Source organism: Phyllobates terribilis, unplaced genomic scaffold (genome assembly GCF_046119375.1).
Source record: "Phyllobates terribilis strain yellow unplaced genomic scaffold, ASM4611937v1 Scaffold_1__5_contigs__length_1240528914, whole genome shotgun sequence".
Lineage (NCBI taxonomy): Eukaryota > Metazoa > Chordata > Amphibia > Anura > Dendrobatidae > Phyllobates > Phyllobates terribilis.
In genome coordinates, this window is record NW_027362761.1 from 909,987,476 (window position 1) to 910,006,516 (window position 19,041).

General features: G+C 45.1%; 1 protein-coding gene across 1 annotated transcript in view; it reads left to right on the forward strand.

The window, feature by feature from the left end:
* The window catches only part of FGF2 (fibroblast growth factor 2), an 87,547-nt gene that overhangs the window by 57,845 nt on the left and 10,661 nt on the right, over nucleotides 1-19,041 (forward strand). The window lies entirely within an intron of this gene.

The following is a 19,041-nucleotide window of genomic DNA, read 5'->3' on the forward strand; positions in this document are numbered from 1 at the left end:
ACTTTCTGGTACCTATGGGTACTCTTTCCACTTATATACCTTCATTATACATGATTGGTAGTGCTTAATTTTTTTTTTCTTTTTCCCCTCTGCTGCAATTGTCTGGTATGTGACGGGTTGAACACCATAGTATAGTGTTGCTATTATTGCTATTGTGGTGCCCTCCGTTTTTCTCCCTAATTATACTCTTATTGTATTACTTTGTAGTGTAGCGTCAGCAAAAAAAACGTAATTGATGGCATTTCAATTTTTTTTCTTATTACACAGTTAACCGATCTGGTTAATTTATTTTATATTTTGATCGGATTTTAGAATTACCGATATGACATAGGAGTATATTTTTTTAATGGGTGATTTTAACTTTTATATATATTTTTTATCTTCTTCACATCTTAAAAAAACATTTTTTCCAGTTTAGACTACAGTACAGACCAAAAGTTTGGACACACCTTCTCATTTAAAGATTTTTCTGTATTTTCATGACTTTGAAAATTGTACATTAGCAAGAATATCAGAGCATATTACAGGAGCAAATCCTGCCTCAAAATCCATCAGGTTATCAGGTCTCTCCAAACATTTCAGAGAGGTACATGCGGGCAATATAAGTACATTAAATATTAGAGGCATAGAGAGAGTACCACGTCCCCATCGTGGCGGTAATTGGGAAAAAATGCTCCATAACAAAGAAAAATTATGGATATTGAAATTAAATGCACGGATACCGCAAGGTATGAATTATAGATCAGATCTAATGCTTTTTTACTAAATTATACATAGTTAAGGAGTTAATATCCTAATTTGTATACTAATATATCACACATGTTTAGGGGTGGTCACCGGTTTTATTATAAATGTGTTGTTTTTTAATTCATTTGTATACTGACGAATAAGGGGCTGTGTCCTCGAAACGCGTCCAGTTGTTCCCCTCCTAGGGACATGTTGTGATTTTTAATTTTGGAATAAAAGGATTTATCGCATGTGGCACCGGATTTTACCTTCTTTATATATCCTTGCAAGTGTATGCTGGACACTAATCTGTGAGCCTGGGATTCCAGTGATATGAGCTAATTATCTTTTTTCAAAATTGTACATTCACACTGAAGGCATCAAAACTATGAATTAACACATGTGAAATTATATACTTAACAAAAAAGTGTGAAACAACTGAAAATATGTCTTATATTCTAGGTTCTTCAAAGTAGCCACCTTTTGCTTTGATGACTGCTTTGCACACTCTTGGCATTCTCTTGATGAGCTTCAAGAGGTAGTCACCGGAAATGGTTTTCACTTCACAGGTGTGCTCTGTCAGGTTTAATAAGTGGGATTTCTTGCCTTATAAATGGGGTTGGGACCATCAGTTGTGTTGTGCAGAAGTCAGGAGGATACACAGCTGATAGTCCTACTGAATAGACTGTTAGAATTTGTATTATGGCAAGAAAAAAGCAGCTAAGTAAAGAAAAACGAGTGGCCATCATTACTTTAAGAAATGAAGGTCAGTCAGTCCGAAAAATTGGGAAAACTTTGAAAGTGCCCCCAAGTGCAGTTGCAAAAACCATCAAGCGCTACAAAGAAACTGGCTCACATGAGGACCGCCCCAGGAAAGGAAGACCAAGAGTCACCTCTGCTTCTGAGGAAGTTTATCCGAGTCACCAGCCTCAGAAATCGCAGGTTAACAGCAGCTCAGATTAGAGACCAGGTCAATGCCACACAGAGTTCTAGCAGCAGACACATCTCTACAACAACTGTTAAGAGGAGACTCTGTGCAGCAGGCCTTCATGGTAAAATAGCTGCTAGGAAACCACTGCTAAGGACAGGCAACAAGCAGAAGAGACTTGTTTGGGCTAAAGAACACAAGGAATGGACATTAGACCAGTGGAAATCTGTGCTTTGGCCTGATGAGTCCAAATTTGAGCTCTTTGGTTCCAACCACCGTGTCTTTGTGCGACGCAGAAAAGGTGAACGGATGGACTCTACATGCCTGGTTCCCACCGTGAAGTATGGAGGAGGTGGTGTGATGGTGCTTTGCTGGTGACACTGTTGGGGATTTATTCAAAATTGAAGGCATACTGAACCAGCATGGCTACCACAGCATCTTGGAGTGGCATGCTATTCCATCCGGTTTGCGTTTAGTTGGACCATCATTTATTTTTCAACAGGACAATGACCCCAAACACACCTCCAGGCTGTGTAAGGGCTGTTTGACCGAGAAAGAAAGTGATGGGGTGCTACGCCAGATGACCTGGCCTCTACTGTCACCAGACCTGAACCCAATCAAGATGGTTTGGGGTGAGCTGGACCGCAGAGTGAAGGCAAAAGGGCCAACAAGTGCTAAGCATCTCTGGGAACTCCTTCAAGATTGTTGGAAGACCATTTCCGGTGACTACCTCTTGAAGCTCATCAAGAGAATGCCAAGAGTGTGCAAAGCAGTCATCAAAGCAAAAGGTGGCTACTTTGAAGAACCTAGACTATAAGACATATTTTCAGTTGTTTCACACTTTTTTGTTAAGTATATAATTCCACATGTGTTAATTCATAGTTTTGATGCCTTCAGTGTGAAAGTCATGAAAATACAGAAAAATCTTTAAATGAGAAGGTGTGTCCAAACTTTTGGTCTATAATGTATGTATATTTGTTTCCTTAGGGGATTTGAACCTGCGATGATCCAATCACTTATGCGATATACAGCAATATCACAGTATTGCTATACATTGCAAAAATCACATTCTCCTATGAATACCAGCCAGAAGCTGGCTTTCACAGGAGTACTGTCATAACAGGCATGGGGGAGGTCTTTAGCAGACCACTGGTCATGGCAATTTATTAGCACCCCAAGATCGCATCACAGGGTCGCCGATGGGCACATAGAATGATGTACCCTTCTGCTGGCATGCTCTAAATGCTGCTGTCAGAGACTGACAGCGGCATTCACCAGGTTTACAGCCGTGGGCGGCACTCCTCTGCAAGCACAGCAGTTATCTGCTGGCAAAGATGTGGGCTCAGCAAATGACATACCAGTATGTCCTATGTGGGAGAGGAGTCAAAGAGATTTTCCCAAGATAATAAAGGGGTCCGGCCGCTGGGATCCTCAGCAATCCCGAGAACAATCTCTGCAGAGCCCCATCTGAATGTGGTTGAGGTTGAGCACTCCAAGTCTGCTCCATTCATTACACCTATGGTCCACATGTCAATGGAACTTCCAAAATTCACAAAAAAAACCCAAAAGATAAGGAAACTGAAGCCACTTTAAATCAAACACATCTTTATTAGTATACATCGACAATTCATCAAAAACTATTAAAAGAACAGAGGTAGAGAAAACTACACTCACTGGTGATAAAACAACCTTTCCCAAGGGGGAGACGGAGCAGGTACAGACAATTCACAGCTGATATATATCTATGTTCAAGTAGGACATAACCCTAAACTAAGTATTAAGACATCAGCTGTGCAAATAATTATGAAACGTTTTTCAAAATGTAAAATGGTCAAAGGTACATAGAACAAAGTTCAAGTAGATTTAAAATGCCACAAGTCTAAAGTGCATTTAGGTTACTCCTGCAAAATCTCAGATAATGACATCAAAAAGGTGCAGATTACTATGTCATACGTCACTTAATCTTAATTAATTTTTATTGGCATGTTCCCCCATCCTGGGATATGTTCCCCCATCCTGTTATGTGCTCCCTCATCCTGGCATATGTTCCCTCATCCTGTTATGTGCTGCCCCATCCTGTTATGTGCTCCCCCCATCCTGTTATGTGCAGCCCCTATCCTATTATGTGCTCCCCCCATCCTGTTATGTGCGCCCCCCATCCTGTTATGTGCGCCCCCCATCCTGTTATGTGCAGCCCCTATCCTGTTATGTGCAGCCTCATCCTGTTATGTGCAGCCTCCCATCCTGCGACCTCATCCTGCTATGTGCGCCCCCCATCCTGTTATGTGCAGCCCCCCACCCTGTTATGTGCAGCCCCCCATCCTGCGACCCCATACTGTTATGTGCTGCCCCCGTCCTGTTATGTATTCCCATCCTGTTATGTGCTGCCCCCATCCTGTTATGTGCAGCCTCATCCTGTTATGTGCGCCCCCGTCCTGTTATGTGCGAGCCTCATCCTGTTATGTGCGCCCCCCATCCTGTTATGTGCAGCCCCCCATCCTGCGACCTCATCCTATGTGCGCCCGCGTCCGGTTATGTGCGCCCCTGTCCTGTTATGTACTCCCCCATCCTGCGACCCCATCCTGTTATGTGCAGCCCCCATCCTGCGACCCCATCCTGTTATGTGCTGCCCCCGTCCTGTTATGTGCAGCCCCCCATCCTGTTATGTGCAGCTCCCATCCTGTTATGTGCAGCCCCCATCCTGTGACCCCATCCTGTGACCCCATCCTGTTATGTGCTGCCCCCCATCCTGTTATGTGCAGCCCCAATCCTGCAACCCTATCCTGTTATGTGCTCCCCCCATCCTGTTATGTGCAGCCTCCCCATCCTGCGCCCACATCCTCTTTTGTGCTGCCCCCATCCGGAAGCCGGAGGAGGAGTGTGGCGCCTGAGTACGCGCGTGTCCATACTGCGCTGTCCAGCGCCATTTTGTTGAAGACACACTGCAAATGTGTCATCAATAAAATGGCGCCGGATAGTGCGCTATGCAAATGCACCGATTCCGACGTCACATTCCTCCGCTGGCCTCCGGCCCGAACAGAGGCGCTGCGGCAACACTCCTCCGGTCAGGTATGTACTTATGGTGCCGGAGATCGCGGTATGCGTTCAGTGCCTACGCATACCGCGATCTCTGGCGCCATATACTCCTCTTACTTGTAACGGCTGGATGCGTTCTTCTGTCTGGAGCCAGACTGCGCAGTCTATAGAGGCTTCGGACACATTGACAAATCCCTGATTTTATTTATTTTTTTTTTTTTTACACATATACATATAAATACACACATATATATATATATATTGTAGGGAGTCACGTTCTCGGGTAGGCATTAGATAGCGTTCACACAGGCAATTTGGTCCAAACATGTGCTGTTTTATATCTTTCATAAAATTCCAAGGGATTCAAAACCAACACAGCCTCTTGAGGGCACAAAGGTATAACAGCAAATAAAGAGTTCATTCAGCAGGCATATGTGTCAGTGCAGGCTCACCCAAGCAGATTGCAGGCTTTCGCCTGTAGCAAACTTTATACACAGAAGAGGTATGCTCCTACTAGTCTCGGTATCCTCGTCAGCCTGAGCTCCAGCAGCTGCCAGCTCCAAACAGAAATGTTCATCTCCATGCACATTTCACACTAAACAGGCTGCAGTTTCCACACATTACTCTGCAGCTCCAACACACAGACTGCTCAGCTTTCTTACCTGACTCGTGCAGTCTCCATTCAGAGAGAGACTCCGGCTGGTCTCTCTTCAAGCTACAGCTCACATTTTGGCTGGTCATTCACCAGCTTTAACAGTACACTCTGTTTAACATCTAGCAGACTGACACAAGTGAACCCATATTCTTTTTTTTAGTCAAAGCTAGCCAGGTGCATCTAATTAAGACCTGCAGTGCTAAAATTTAACCCAGTCCTAGCTGGCTTTTTTTTACAATAGATTACCTTTTCGCTGTCAGGGTATTTTCTATATTTGGTGCCTCTGGTAGCCAAGACAACTGACAATTTTCATATTTTTGATGTCTGAAAACATCTAAAATTACAAAATAAAAAATTTATATTAAACCCTTATACCTACAGTTGAAACCAGAAGTTTACATACACTATATAAAAAGACACATATGCATGTTTTTCTCAATATCTAACATGAAATCAGAATAAACCTTTCCCGTTTTAGGTCAATTAGGATTACCATAATTTATAATATTTGCCAAATGCCAGAATGAGAAAGTGAGAATGTTTTAAGTAGTGTTGAGCCACCCCCGTAGTGTTCGAGTTCGGTTCGGTTCGTCGAACACCCGTGTTTTCGCCGAACTGTTCGTCGAACACCTTCGAACACCGTTAAAACCAATGGCAGGCAAACAAAAACACATAGAAACACATAGAAAACACCTTCAAAGGTGTCCAAAAGCTGACAAACTGCTCAGAAGACACAACTAACACATGGAAAAGTGACAAGTACATATAGTCATGCGAAAAGAAAAGAGGTGGAGGAGTAAAAGGAGGGGGAGACACAGATATAGGCATGTCATGCCCTTCTAAAATCCAAAAAGTGAGAAGCCGAGACGGCCAGTCCGCTCCTGCCCGTGCCACCTCCGTGTCGCCGGGTTTGTACCAGAGCCGCGGTGAACCCTGACGGCCAGCCCCCCTCTCCCAATACTGGTGCCTGTCCGCTGGTGGGTCGAGAGAGCCCCCCTGTGGTGGAGGCAGCTCTAAGCTTTTTAATTTAAATTGTCCCTCTAATTTGAATGAATACACTTTAAATCCATTTACAAGGATCTATTGGAGGGCAAGTCTCATGCCAGCAGCCGCGTAATTCCAGCTCCAGTAGCGTCCACTAAAGCTGCTGCAGTTAAAAAGCTTTTATAAGGATCGAGCTCGGCTGTCCACCGCAAGGCATCCTAGTGCCAGTCCCAGCCCCTATGCCTTGGGGTGTCTCCTGATGCTCTTCACTAAGTATCCCGTGGTCCCGAAGCATTTCCTTTGAAAAAATTAAGTGTCCAAACTACAGGTGGTGTAGCTTGCTTAACAGCCGGGATAATCCGCTGACTAGCAGACACTGCTACTAGGCACAAAGTATTTCCTGGGCTAGATGCAGTTAAAAATTTGTAAGTAGATACTCTCGTTGGATGCTGAGAAAGCATTCCATAGAGTCTCCTGGCACGCCATATATGATTCTCTTAAAAAGCTTGGGGTAGGGGTCTAGGGGACCCTTTTATAGCCAAAATCACGGCCCTGTATCACAATACGTCACCTAGGCTGAAGATAAATGGAACTGTAGCACCGAGGGCTCGGTTGCTACAGACGTATTGCACCTCACCCAGAGGTGTGATATCTCACTCTCAGATAAGGATGGAGTGTGGATCAGGACCCGACACCTGCATGCATTACACCACATTGCCGTGGGGCAGGGCGACCAATATGCCCCTGAGATGGGCACGACAGTCCCTGTCCCTGGCTGGAGTGGGGGGAGGGAACACTGAGGAAGGGGAACCCTGCAGTGCAGGAGCAGGGAGGAAGCAGTTCCTGGGTGCATTGAGAAGGGAGTATAAAAGGTGGGCACCATCTTAGTTCAGTGCAGAGAAGTCTGAGCAGAAGTGGCAGGGAGCAGGGGCTCTGCATGAGCTCTGCTCCGGAGGCGGGCCTAGTAACAGAGGCCCAGGCCTGCAAGAGGGAGAAGGAAGGAAGAGGAGCGGAGAAGGCTCCAGGAACGAGGAATGAAGGGATCCCAGGGGTGCGGACGGGCGAGTCGCCACCGCACGCCCGAATCCACCTGCGTGGAGGGGTCAGGCCAAAGGGGGAGACCGGTCCCCGAACTAGTGGAGGCAGGAAACGACCCTCAGCTAGAAACCGGAGGCTCTGACATTTTATGTGGCGCAGCCCCTTGCTCCACCCGCTAGGAAGGCACCACATAGGGTCAGGGAAACTGGCGCCAAGTTTACCAAGAGGAGGCCCGAGGCAGCCGGACAGAAGTGTTGGTAAGAAAGGCCAGACAAAGGACACACAAAGGGGGTCCTGTGAAGCACTCCAAAGTTATCTGGGAGTTGTCTGAGCCCCTCACCTGGTGAGCACAGTACGACGTGGGCAGCCGTTACCTGCAGACGTGGTCTGGATAATAAGAACTGTGAGTAAAGGCCCTGAACTGCATCACTGACTCCGTGTCGTTACTGCTGCTGCCCTGCACCATCACCCCCATCCTCCGCATACACTGCCCTGAGGCTATACTCCTCCCGTGGGGAGTTATGCTACGCTCTGCTGCACCCACAACACCAGCCTTAGCGGTCTGCCCTGTAGCGGCGGTTCACTCTGACCGCAATCCACGGGTGGCGTAGTCGGACATTTAAACATCAAAACCACATAAATAGTTCCGCCACTGGTTTGACCGCCCAGAGCCACGGAACCGGATCGCCGCCACGAAGACTACAACCACCAGCATCCACCAAAAAGTGTCCGGCTCCGGGTGTCCCAAGGCCCAGGGGGTGCGTCAGAACATTTTCATCACCTTTCACAATCACCAATGGGACAAGGCAGGGATGTCCTCTGTCCCCTCTCTTATACATCCTAGTGACGGAGCACCTGCTCTCATCAATTCGCCATAACCCCAATATTAGGTGGATTGAGGTGGGAGGCACCGAGTACAAGTGCTCTCTATTTGCTGATGATGTCCTAGTATATATCACTCAATCACATATATCCATCACTGCTGTTATGGCTGAAATAGATCACTTTGTTACATGGTAAAATTTTAAAATCAATGCAGCGAAGTCTGAGGCCCTCGATGTCTCCCTCCCTAAATCCATATAGGATTCCATCCAGTCCAACTTTCCCGTTGCCTGGCCCTCACAGGGTATCAAATACTTAGGAATTCCTATTCATAGAGACCTCTCCCATCTATGTTATCTTAATTTTGGGCCCTTTATTGAACAATTCCATACAGACCACGGTTGGCAAGTTAGAACTGTAAGATTCACTACGTGAACCACTGGTGTTTTGTGGAAAAGCACATGTACACCGCGTTCCAAATTATTATGCAAAAAGTGTTTAGGAGTGATAAGGGAAGAATTTGTTTGTTTGTCAGTTAAACTCATTGATGGTGATGTGTGTCAGGGCTCTTTATATCACTGTAAGCAATTGTAGACACCTGTGCTAATTAGTTTGGCAGGTGTGTCCAATGAAAGGCAAGACTACTTAAGAAGGCTCTCTCACATTATTAAGCAGCCTACATTTTCTGCCAAAATGGGAAAGAAAAAGGATGTGTCGGCTGCTGAGAAGCAACAAATTGTGGAGTGTTTAGGTCAAGGCATGACTACAATCAACATTGTGCGATGATCAGGATGAAGTGTCTTGGCAATCAAGAAGTATGTAGCTGATTCACAGTACACACGTGTGCGTGCTGATAAGGGCAAATTGAGGACTCTTTCCTACAGGCAATTACGTCAGGTTGAAACAGCAGCGGCAAAAAAGCCTTGTCATAGCAGCAGACAAGTTTTTGAAGCTGCTTGTGCCTCCAACGTCCCCCGAACAACAAGATGCAGGGTCCTTCAGAGGTTTGCAGCTGTGCATATGCCATCCTGTCGACCTCCTCTATCCACTTCACACAAGCAGAAACGGCTCCAGTGGGCCAAACATTACATGAAGACTGATTTCAAAACTGTTTTGTTCACGGATGAGTGCCGTGCAGCGCTCGATGGTCCAGATGAATGGAGTGGAGGATGGCTGGTTGATGGACACCCCACGCAAACACGGCTACAGCGCCAACAAGGAGGAGGTGGAGTAATGTTTTGGGCTGGAATCATGGGGAGAGAGATTGTCGGCCCCTTTAGGATCCCTGAAGGCGCTAAAGATGAACTCCATAATGTATGTGGATTTTCTCAAACAGCACTTCCTGCCATGGTTCAAGAAGAAGAACCGTGTATTTCACAGCAAGATCATTTTTCTGCATGATAATGCACCATCTCATGCTGCACATAAAACATCTGCATCTCTGGCTGATATGGGCATAAAAGGGGACAAACTTATGGTGTGACCCCCATGCTCCCCTGACCTCTACCCCATTCAGAACCTTTGGAGCATCATTAAAAGGAGTGTCTATGATGGCGGGAGGCAGTTCACATCTAAGCAACAGCTCTGGGAGGGTATTCTGTCCTCATGCAAAACAATTGAAGCAGAAACCATCCAAAACCTGACAAATTCAATGGACGAGAGAGTTCAGAAGCTCCTTTCGAACAAGGGGTCCTATGTGAAAATGTAACATCACCTAGAATAAAGTTTTGAGTTGAAAACTGTTTGATTTCAGTTTCTAACAACCTGCTAATGCTTATAATTTCAAAAATGACCATTTTTTTGGTCTTTATTAAAATGAAAAGGTTGATCGAAAAGTTTGGGGGATCTAAGAGTGTGGCAACCCAGTAGTCATGATTACTTCGAATTCTGACAATATGAGGGTCATGCTGCAGGTAGTGCAGCAAGAAGGCACTTATGTGTCTTGCGCATCTCGGAGCCCCAAAATTATTTTCCGGGCTAGATGCAGCTAAAAATTATTTTTAATTTTAAATCTGGTGAAGCTTATTATAGATGGCCTAATAGGATCAGTGCTGCACACTGCTACAAAGCCCAAATTATTTTCCAGTCAAGATACAGATAAACATGATTAGTAATTTGAAAGCTTAAAACGGTTGGTAGGGTGATTTTAACCAATCATCAAGCTTTTACTCTCCCCAGGATGACACAGGGGTAGAAAAGTCGTTTCGGATCCATGATTTGTTCATCTTTATGAACGTGAGTCTGTCTACATTATCAGTGGAGAGCCGCGTGCGCTTATCTGTCAGCACACCACCAGCAGCGCTGAACACACGTTCAGACAGAACGCTGGCTGCGGGGCATGACAAGATCTCCAAGGCGTAAGTGGCTAGCTCCGGCCATTTATCCAGATTGGAAGCCCAAAAAGAGCAAGGGTCCAGTGACACAGTCGTGGCTTCAATGTTTACTTGGAGATACTCCTGTACCATCGTCTCTAGGCGTTGACTATGTGTCAGACTTCTTGTCTCCTGTGGCCTTGCAAAGGATGGGCTAAAAAAGTGGTGAAATGATTCCGCAAAATTGATGTTACCAGCAGATACTGTGGTTCTGTTACGGTTTGAGTGCTGAACACTTGACGGTCCCACGGTTGGCAAGTTGGAACTGTGAGATTCACTACGTGCACCACTGGTATTTTGTGGAAAAGCACATGTAAGATTCTGCAACAGTCTCTGCTGATACTCCTGCATGCGTGCATCCCTTTCTATGGCAGGAATAATTTCTGCAAATTTACTTTTGTACCGGGGATCTAACAGTGTGGCAACCCAGTAGTCAGGATTATTTCTAATTCTCACAATTCGAGGGTCATGTTGCAGGTAGTGCAGCAAGAAGGCACTCATGTGTGTTGCGCATCCAGGAGCACCAAGTCCCTGTTGTGTTGGTGGCGAGGTAACAATCATGCTTCCTTCCTCTGTCCTCTCCCCCCAACCTCGCACAACAGAAATGTGATCAAGGTCTCCCTCATCTGATGAGTCTTCCATCAGTTCGTCCTCCACTTCTTCCTGGGCTCCTGCACCTTCCTCACTAGTTTGGCTGCTACCATGCGCCCTGGTAAAACCATCTCCCCCACCCTCACATGCCTGCCGCCTTGGTGCTGCCGACCGTCTGGACCTTGCAGATGTTAGCCCTTCCGCATACAACTCCTCCTCCTCTACTTCCTCCACCTCCTCTTGTGCCACCTGACTCCGAATTCTGTTTAACATGTGCTCCAGCATGTAAATCACCGGAATAGTCATGCTGATAATGGCATCGTCAGCACTAAACATCTTCGTCGCCATTTCAAAACTGTGCAGAAGGGTGCATAGGTTCCTGATCTGAGACCACTCCTCCAGCGTGATTTGCCCCACCTCTGAATCTCGTTGGCCCAGGCTATACGTCAGAACGTATTGCACCAGGGCTTGTCGGTGCTGCCACAGTCGCTGCAACATGTGCAGAGTTGAATTCCACCGGGTAGGCACATCGCATTTTAGCCGGTGAAGTGGCAGGCCCAACGACTTCTGTAGAGATGTAAGTCGCTGAGCTGCGGGATGCGAACGGCGGAAGTGAGCACACAGCGACCGTGCCCTCTGCAGAAGGCCATCTAGTCTGGGATAGTGGGCTAAAAATTGCTGGACAACCAGGTTCAACACGTGAGCCATACAAGGCACGTGTGTGACATTGCCCCGGCGAAGGGCCGCACCCAGGTTTGCAGCATTGTCGCACACGGCCTTCCCTGGTTTCAGGTCCAGTGGAGACAACCATTCATGAAATTGGTTCTCCAGAGCTGACCACAACTCCTCAGCTGTGTGACTCACATTTCCCAGACATTTCAATGTAAAAACCGCCTGATGACGTTGAGCCCTACTGCCAGCATAGTAAGGAGGTGTGCAGGATCCCTTCTGCGCAGTTAGAAAGCTTGTGGCATGACCAGACAGGCTTTGGGTGCAGGTGGAAGACCGAGAGGAGGTTGAGGAGGCAGAAGCAGTGGAGGAACTTTGACATAAAGAGGATTGACGCACAACTCGTGGGGACGGCAAGACTTGGACAGCAGCCCCTTGTCCTGCTGTCACCATAGTTACCCAGTGCCCAGTCAGCGACATGTAACGCCCCTGTCCATGCCTACTCGTCCAAGTGTCTGTGGTGAAATGCACCCTGTCACACACAGAGTTTCTCAAAGAAGCGGTGATGTTGTGTGCGACATGCTGGTGGAGCGCAGGCACACCTTTCTTTGAGAAGTAGTGCCGACTGGGCATCTGGTACTGGGGCACTGCGACGGACATAAGGTCTCGAAAATCCTCTGTGTCCACCAGGCGGAAAGGCAGCATTTCTGTAGCCAAGAGCTTGCAGATGGTGAAATTCAACCTCTTAGCTTTCTCATGGCTAGGAGGAAATGGTCTTTTACTTGTCCACATCTGAGGGACCGAGGGCTGGCTATTGTGCTTAGACGGGGTTGATAAGGGTGTCCCCGGCAAACTGCCGGTCTGTGAGGAAGATGCAGGCGGACATGTTAGGTTGCCTTGATCCAAAGGTGGTGCTATCGATGTCGGACAGCGCTCAACACCAGCTGGTGTTACCACCTCCAAAGAAAATGATGACCTGCCAATCACGCTGGCTGTTGCGGGTAAAGAGGTGGCAGGTCTGCGCCCCAAAACAGGTGTGACTGCTGTCCCCCCAGTCACAGAGGATGAAGAGGCCGCGGATGCACAAGATATGGCAGACGGTGATTGGCCCGGCCGGCTAGGCCGCATTGTAGCACACTGAGCTTCCCACTGCAACTTATGCTTCATGTCCATGTGCCGGTTCATGCATGAAGTACTCAAACTATGTATTTTTTGGCCTCTACTTAGCTTTTGCTGACAAATGTTACAGATAACACGAGTTGGGTCATCTTTATCGATCTGAAAAAATGCCCAGGCTATGCAAGGCTTAGCACCCATGCGACCTGAAGAGCCACCACGACTTGTGGTGAGAGGCAGAGTTGTGTTTGAGGATGCAGTTGTTGACGTGCTTCCAGTACTACGTCTCTGTCCAGGAAGGCGCAACCTGACCTCGTCGTCACTAGCATCTTCCTCCACCTCCTCTGCTGACCTCATCTCTTGGCTGACTGTGGGTTGACAGGAAGTGGGATCTCCGACCTCATCATCATCACCCTGTGCGTTATCACACCCGTCGTCCTCAGAGCCAACCTGTTCCTGCCCTGACAAAAAACTAAAGTTGTCACTCCAATCAGGTATTTGAGTCTTATCATCGTCTTCCTCATTGTCTCCACCAACAGGAGTTACAGTTTGGGAATGAGGGTCTACATTATGGTCAGAACCTTCTGCGTCTGGTCCTGGATCCGACTCATAAAGATTCTGGGCATCAGTGCAGATCATTTCCTCGTCTGGATTCACAGAAGCGCTGGAGTCGACCTCTGATTCCCAGGCTATAGTATGAGTAAACAGCTCTGCAGACTCAACCATCTGTTCTACCTCATACTCAGACGGGCAGCTGGAGATTTGGGAGGAAGCAAGTGCGATTTGGGTGACACCTTTGAGGACTGGAGTATTTGTGATGTTGAAGTTGATGTGGAGGAGAGCCCACTTAAAGGAGCACTTGATATCCGTTGAAGCACCTGCTGTTTTTGTGCCTCATCTGGAATTTGTAGCGATTGGCGTGGCCGTAAGAAAGGGATCTTATCACATTGTCCGCTAAAAGAAGTAGACATTTTAGTTTGGCTGGAAGATGGTCTTTCTTCTGCACCTACCCCACGGACACAACCTTTTTTCCCCTTCCCAACACGCCTATTCCCCTTTCCACCAGCAGCAGGCCTTTTTCCACTCATTTTGGTGGTTAACTAATTCACAACTCTGGAGTTGTTTGCACAAAAAAACAATGGATGGTAACCGAGCAGAGCTGAGTGGCCAAACTGTGGTATTAGGCCAAAACTATTGGCTGGGCTAGATGCAGAAAAAAATTATTTTTAATTTGCAACCTGATGGAGGTCAGTATAGATGGACTAATGGAACAAGTCCCACACGCTGCTAGAAGCCCAAATATTTTTTCAGAGATAAATGAAGAAAAAAATTATTTTTAATTTGCAACCTGATGGAGGTCAGTATAGATGGACTAATAGACCAAGTCCCACACACTGCTAGAAGCCCAAATATTTTTTCAGAGCTAGATGCAGAAAAAAATTATTTTTAATTTGCAACCTGATGGAGGTCAGTATAGATGGACTAATAGAACAAGTCCCACACGCTGCTAGAAGCCCAAATATTTTTTCAGAGATAAATGAAGAAAAAAATTATTTTTAATTTGCAACCTGATGGAGGTCAGTATAGATGGACTAATAGACCAAGTCCCACACACTGCTAGAAGCCCAAATATTTTTTCAGAGCTAGATGCAGAAAAAAATTATTTTTAATTTGCAACCTGATGGAGGTCAGTATAGATGGACTAATAGACCAAGTCCCACACACTGCTAGAAGCCCAAATATTTTTTCAGAGCTAGATGCAGAAAAAAATTATTTTTAATTTGCAACCTGATGGAGGTCAGTATAGATGGACTAATAGACCAAGTCCCACACACTGCTAGAAGCCCAAATATTTTTTCAAAGCTAGATGCAGAAAAAAATTATTTTTAATTTGCAACCTGATGGAGGTCAGTATAGATGGACTAATAGACCAAGTCCCACACACCGCTAGAAGCCCAAATATTTTTTCAGAGCTAGATGCAGAAATTTTTTTTATTCAATTTGCAACCTGATGGAGGTCAGTATAGATGGACTAATAGACCAAGTCCCACACACTGCTAGAAGCCCAAATATTTTTTCAGAGCTAGATGCAGAAATTTTTTTTATTCAATTTGCAACCTGATGGAGGTCAGTATAGATGGACTAATAGACCAAGTCCCACACACTGCTAGAAGCCCAAATATTTTTTCAGAGCTAGATGCAGAAAAAAATTATTTTTAATTTGCAACCTGATGGAGGTCAGTATAGATGGACTAATAGACCAAGTCCCACACACTGCTAGAAGCCCAAATATTTTTTCAGAGCTACATGCAGAAAAAAATTATTTTTAATTTGCAACCTGATGGAGGTCAGTATAGATGGACTAATAGAACAAGTCCCACACGCTGCTAGAAGCCCAAATATTTTTTCAGAGATAAATGAAGAAAAAAATTATTTTTAATTTGCAACCTGATGGAGGTCAGTATAGATGGACTAATAGACCAAGTCCCACACACTGCTAGAAGCCCAAATATTTTTTCAGAGCTAGATGCAGAAAAAAATATTTTTAATTTGCAACCTGATGGAGGTCAGTATAGATGGACTAATAGACCAAGTCCCACACACAGCTAGAAGCCCAAATATTTTTTCAGAGCTAGATGCAGAAAAAAATTATTTTTAATTTGCAACCTGATGGAGGTCAGTATAGATGGACTAATAGAACAAGTCCCACACGCTGCTAGAAGCCCAAATATTTTTTCAGAGATAAATGAAGAAAAAAATTATTTTTAATTTGCAACCTGATGGAGGTCAGTATAGATGGACTAATAGACCAAGTCCCACACACTGCTAGAAGCCCAAATATTTTTTCAGAGCTAGATGCAGAAAAAAATTATTTTTAATTTGCAACCTGATGGAGGTCAGTATAGATGGACTAATAGACCAAGTCCCACACACTGCTAGAAGCCCAAATATTTTTTCAGAGCTAGATGCAGAAAAAAATTATTTTTAATTTGCAACCTGATGGAGGTCAGTATAGATGGACTAATAGACCAAGTCCCACACACCGCTAGAAGCCCAAATATTTTTTCAGAGCTAGATGCAGAAAAAAATTATATTCAGTTTGCAACCTGATGGAGGTCAGTATAGATGGACTAATAGAATGATGCTATGCCCAAAAGATTTTACTTCACTAGGTGCAGTAAAAAAATTGGTATTCTATACACAGGTGGTATATCTTGCAACACAGATAGGCTACTCCACTGACTAACACACTCTGCAATAGGCCAAAAAGGATTAGCTTTGCTAGATTCAGCCAAATGCTGTGAAAAAAACTTGCACAGCACTGGCACAGACCTGCCTGGCAAAAACTGATAGGAACTGATGTAACCTAGTCCTGAAAAGGACTCCAATTACAATTAGTCTTTACTCCCACAATCTATCTATTTAAGAGCACAGACCTGCCTGATAAAAGTCGTAGGAAATGCTGTAACCTAGTCCTTAAAAGGACTGCAATCACAACTATTCCCTACTCCCAAGCTATTTGTATATTTGTGCGAAAATTGGCTTGAAATTAACAAGGTATAGCGCACACAGCAACAGCGGTGCCGTCTAACACGCAGCTGCAGCAGTGAGAAAATGGTGGCGACGGGGAAAATGGCTTGGTCTTATAGGGCAAGGACATGTGACATACACTGCCAATCACACATGCCCTTGCTTGTGTGAAAAAAAGCACTTCGCTCCGTGTGTGCGCTGCTGATAGGCTGACAGATTGCACCTCCCCACTGAAAATGCGGGAAAGAGAAAAAAAAAATGGAGATCTTCATTGTTCCTGCAGAGATCCATCCCCTGCCCCTCCCCCCGCCCCGCTGTACACTCAAACTGCGTATTAACATTAATTTTCATCATTACTGAGAAAAAATCCAGTTATGATTTTGGTGCACGAACAGTTATCGAACATAACCTCGAACAGCCGAATTTTTCTCAAATTGTTCGTGTTCGCCGACCGGCTTGAACACCGCCCAAAACAGCTCGAATTTGAGATTGGCGAACAGCTCGAGTAGAACAACGCTCATCTCTAGTTTTAAGGCATTTTTTTACTTACTGCAAAGTCAAAAGTTTACATACACTAAGATTACTATGCCTTTAAACAAATTTGGACTGCCCATATGATGATGTCATGTGTTTGGAAGCTTTTTTGGCAACATCTGAGTTAATTAGAGACATACTTGTGGATGCATTTTAATGCACACCTGAAACACACTACTTCTGTGTGTGGCATCATGAGAAAGTCTAAAGAAATTAGCCATGACATCAGGAAGATAATTGTGACTTGCACAAGTCTGGCTCATCTGGCTATATATTTTTTGAAAGTAGACACCTGTCAGAGTGTCACTCAGCACTTTATACATGCAGGCACCTTCATGCAATTTTACGCCAAAATTAAAGTTTTTTTAAAAATGCACAAAAATGGATATTAGTGGCTAAAAGTGTGACCCAATGTCACGAGTGTGTCAGATGTGACAGACAGTCGCCCTGTAGTTGGTTGCAGAAGATCTCTTCATTTGGCATTACAGACACCTTCCTGAATCTGTCTCACTCTAGCACCCAGCGGCTACCTCCCCTCCTGCTAATTAACACCCAGGCCTGGGTGTTTAAATACTTTGTTTGCAGCAGGGTGGTGCCGGTGATATTCACATGCTTCCTTTTGAAGGCTTGGAGCTTCTGCAGTCTGCTTACCTCCTCCCTGGTGCTAGAACGACGTTTGGTGTAATCTCTCTGATGTCGGCTCAAGCTAAGCTACTTTTCCCCGTGTGTATCCCATTTTGTCTTTAGTTGCTGTTGGGGACTGACTAGTGCTCATCCCCCCTCTTCCCTATCCAGGGCCTAGTGCTAGGGAAATATAGGGCTTAGGTTTCTGTGCGGCGATTGGTGAGGAACCAATATAGGGACGATAGGGGAGTCAGGGTGATATCAGATCAGCCTAGGAGGTCTCCACTCCCCTTTACCCTAGCGTCTGGGCTCCCTTCCCCTCTTCCCTTTCGTGTTGCACTTAGTCTTTCCCACAACTTGCGTGACACCCAAACAGAAAATTTGATACACCACATCTGTTTAAAATAGAGGTTTGACATGTGCATATATACCACTTAGACCTTTGTCTTTGATTTTATAAATCTTTATAAAATCATCAGAACTGATGAAAACATTTTTTTAAATTTTCCCCCAAATTTTTTTTTCAGGGGATGATTCATTTCCCATGTGCCTTTGAGGGGCCAATATATTAGAAGGCCAACACAAATTACTCCATTTTAAAAAGTGCACCCCTTATAGTATTCAAAAGTCATGGAATTATGGAATTCACATGATCGATAAACATGGTAACTACCAGTTTCATGACCAGTCATTGTAACGTTAAGCTGTTAGTGTACCTGAAATGAAGACCAGAGGGTTCCAGTTACTGTAATTTATGTCACTTCACTCCATAATCCCAGGAGTAGGACCATTGTGACGTTCCCTCGTGAAGGTATCTTCATTGTGTTGCTCACGTGGTCTCCAGACCAATCTCAGCTATCTTTGCATCCAAAACAAAAGTGGTGCTTATTTCTGAAGGGATAGACCTCCATTCTAGCCTCTCTGGTATCCATCTGAAGACCATGTGTGCAACGTTGTGAAGAGGCTTTCACATGGAAATGTTACACCAGTACTACTCCAGATATTATGTTGTAGGGTACTATAATATATGGTAGCCGGACCCCTCTAGTCCATTCCAGGTACACCAACAACTCGGCAATACATTGATTTGGTGGTGAAACCAGTGTTACGGCCAATATCCAAAATGTTCCAGGAGCCGTTTTTCAACATGACAATGCCAAGCTGCATGTTACTCCTGTGTGCCAAGGCATGTAAGTATGCGTGTGGCACACATACTAGTCATCATTTACATATCATTAACATGTCTATCGATCTTGTGATATCCCTAATTCCACGACTTTTCCTTCTTGGTTGCAATTTCAATGTTGAGGACTGTATCAAGGCATTCATCAAGAAGTGTAGTTACCAATTTAACCCCAAAAATGTCTTCAATAATTTTATGTGTAGCAGATGGAAAGTGAAAATTACTATTTTTT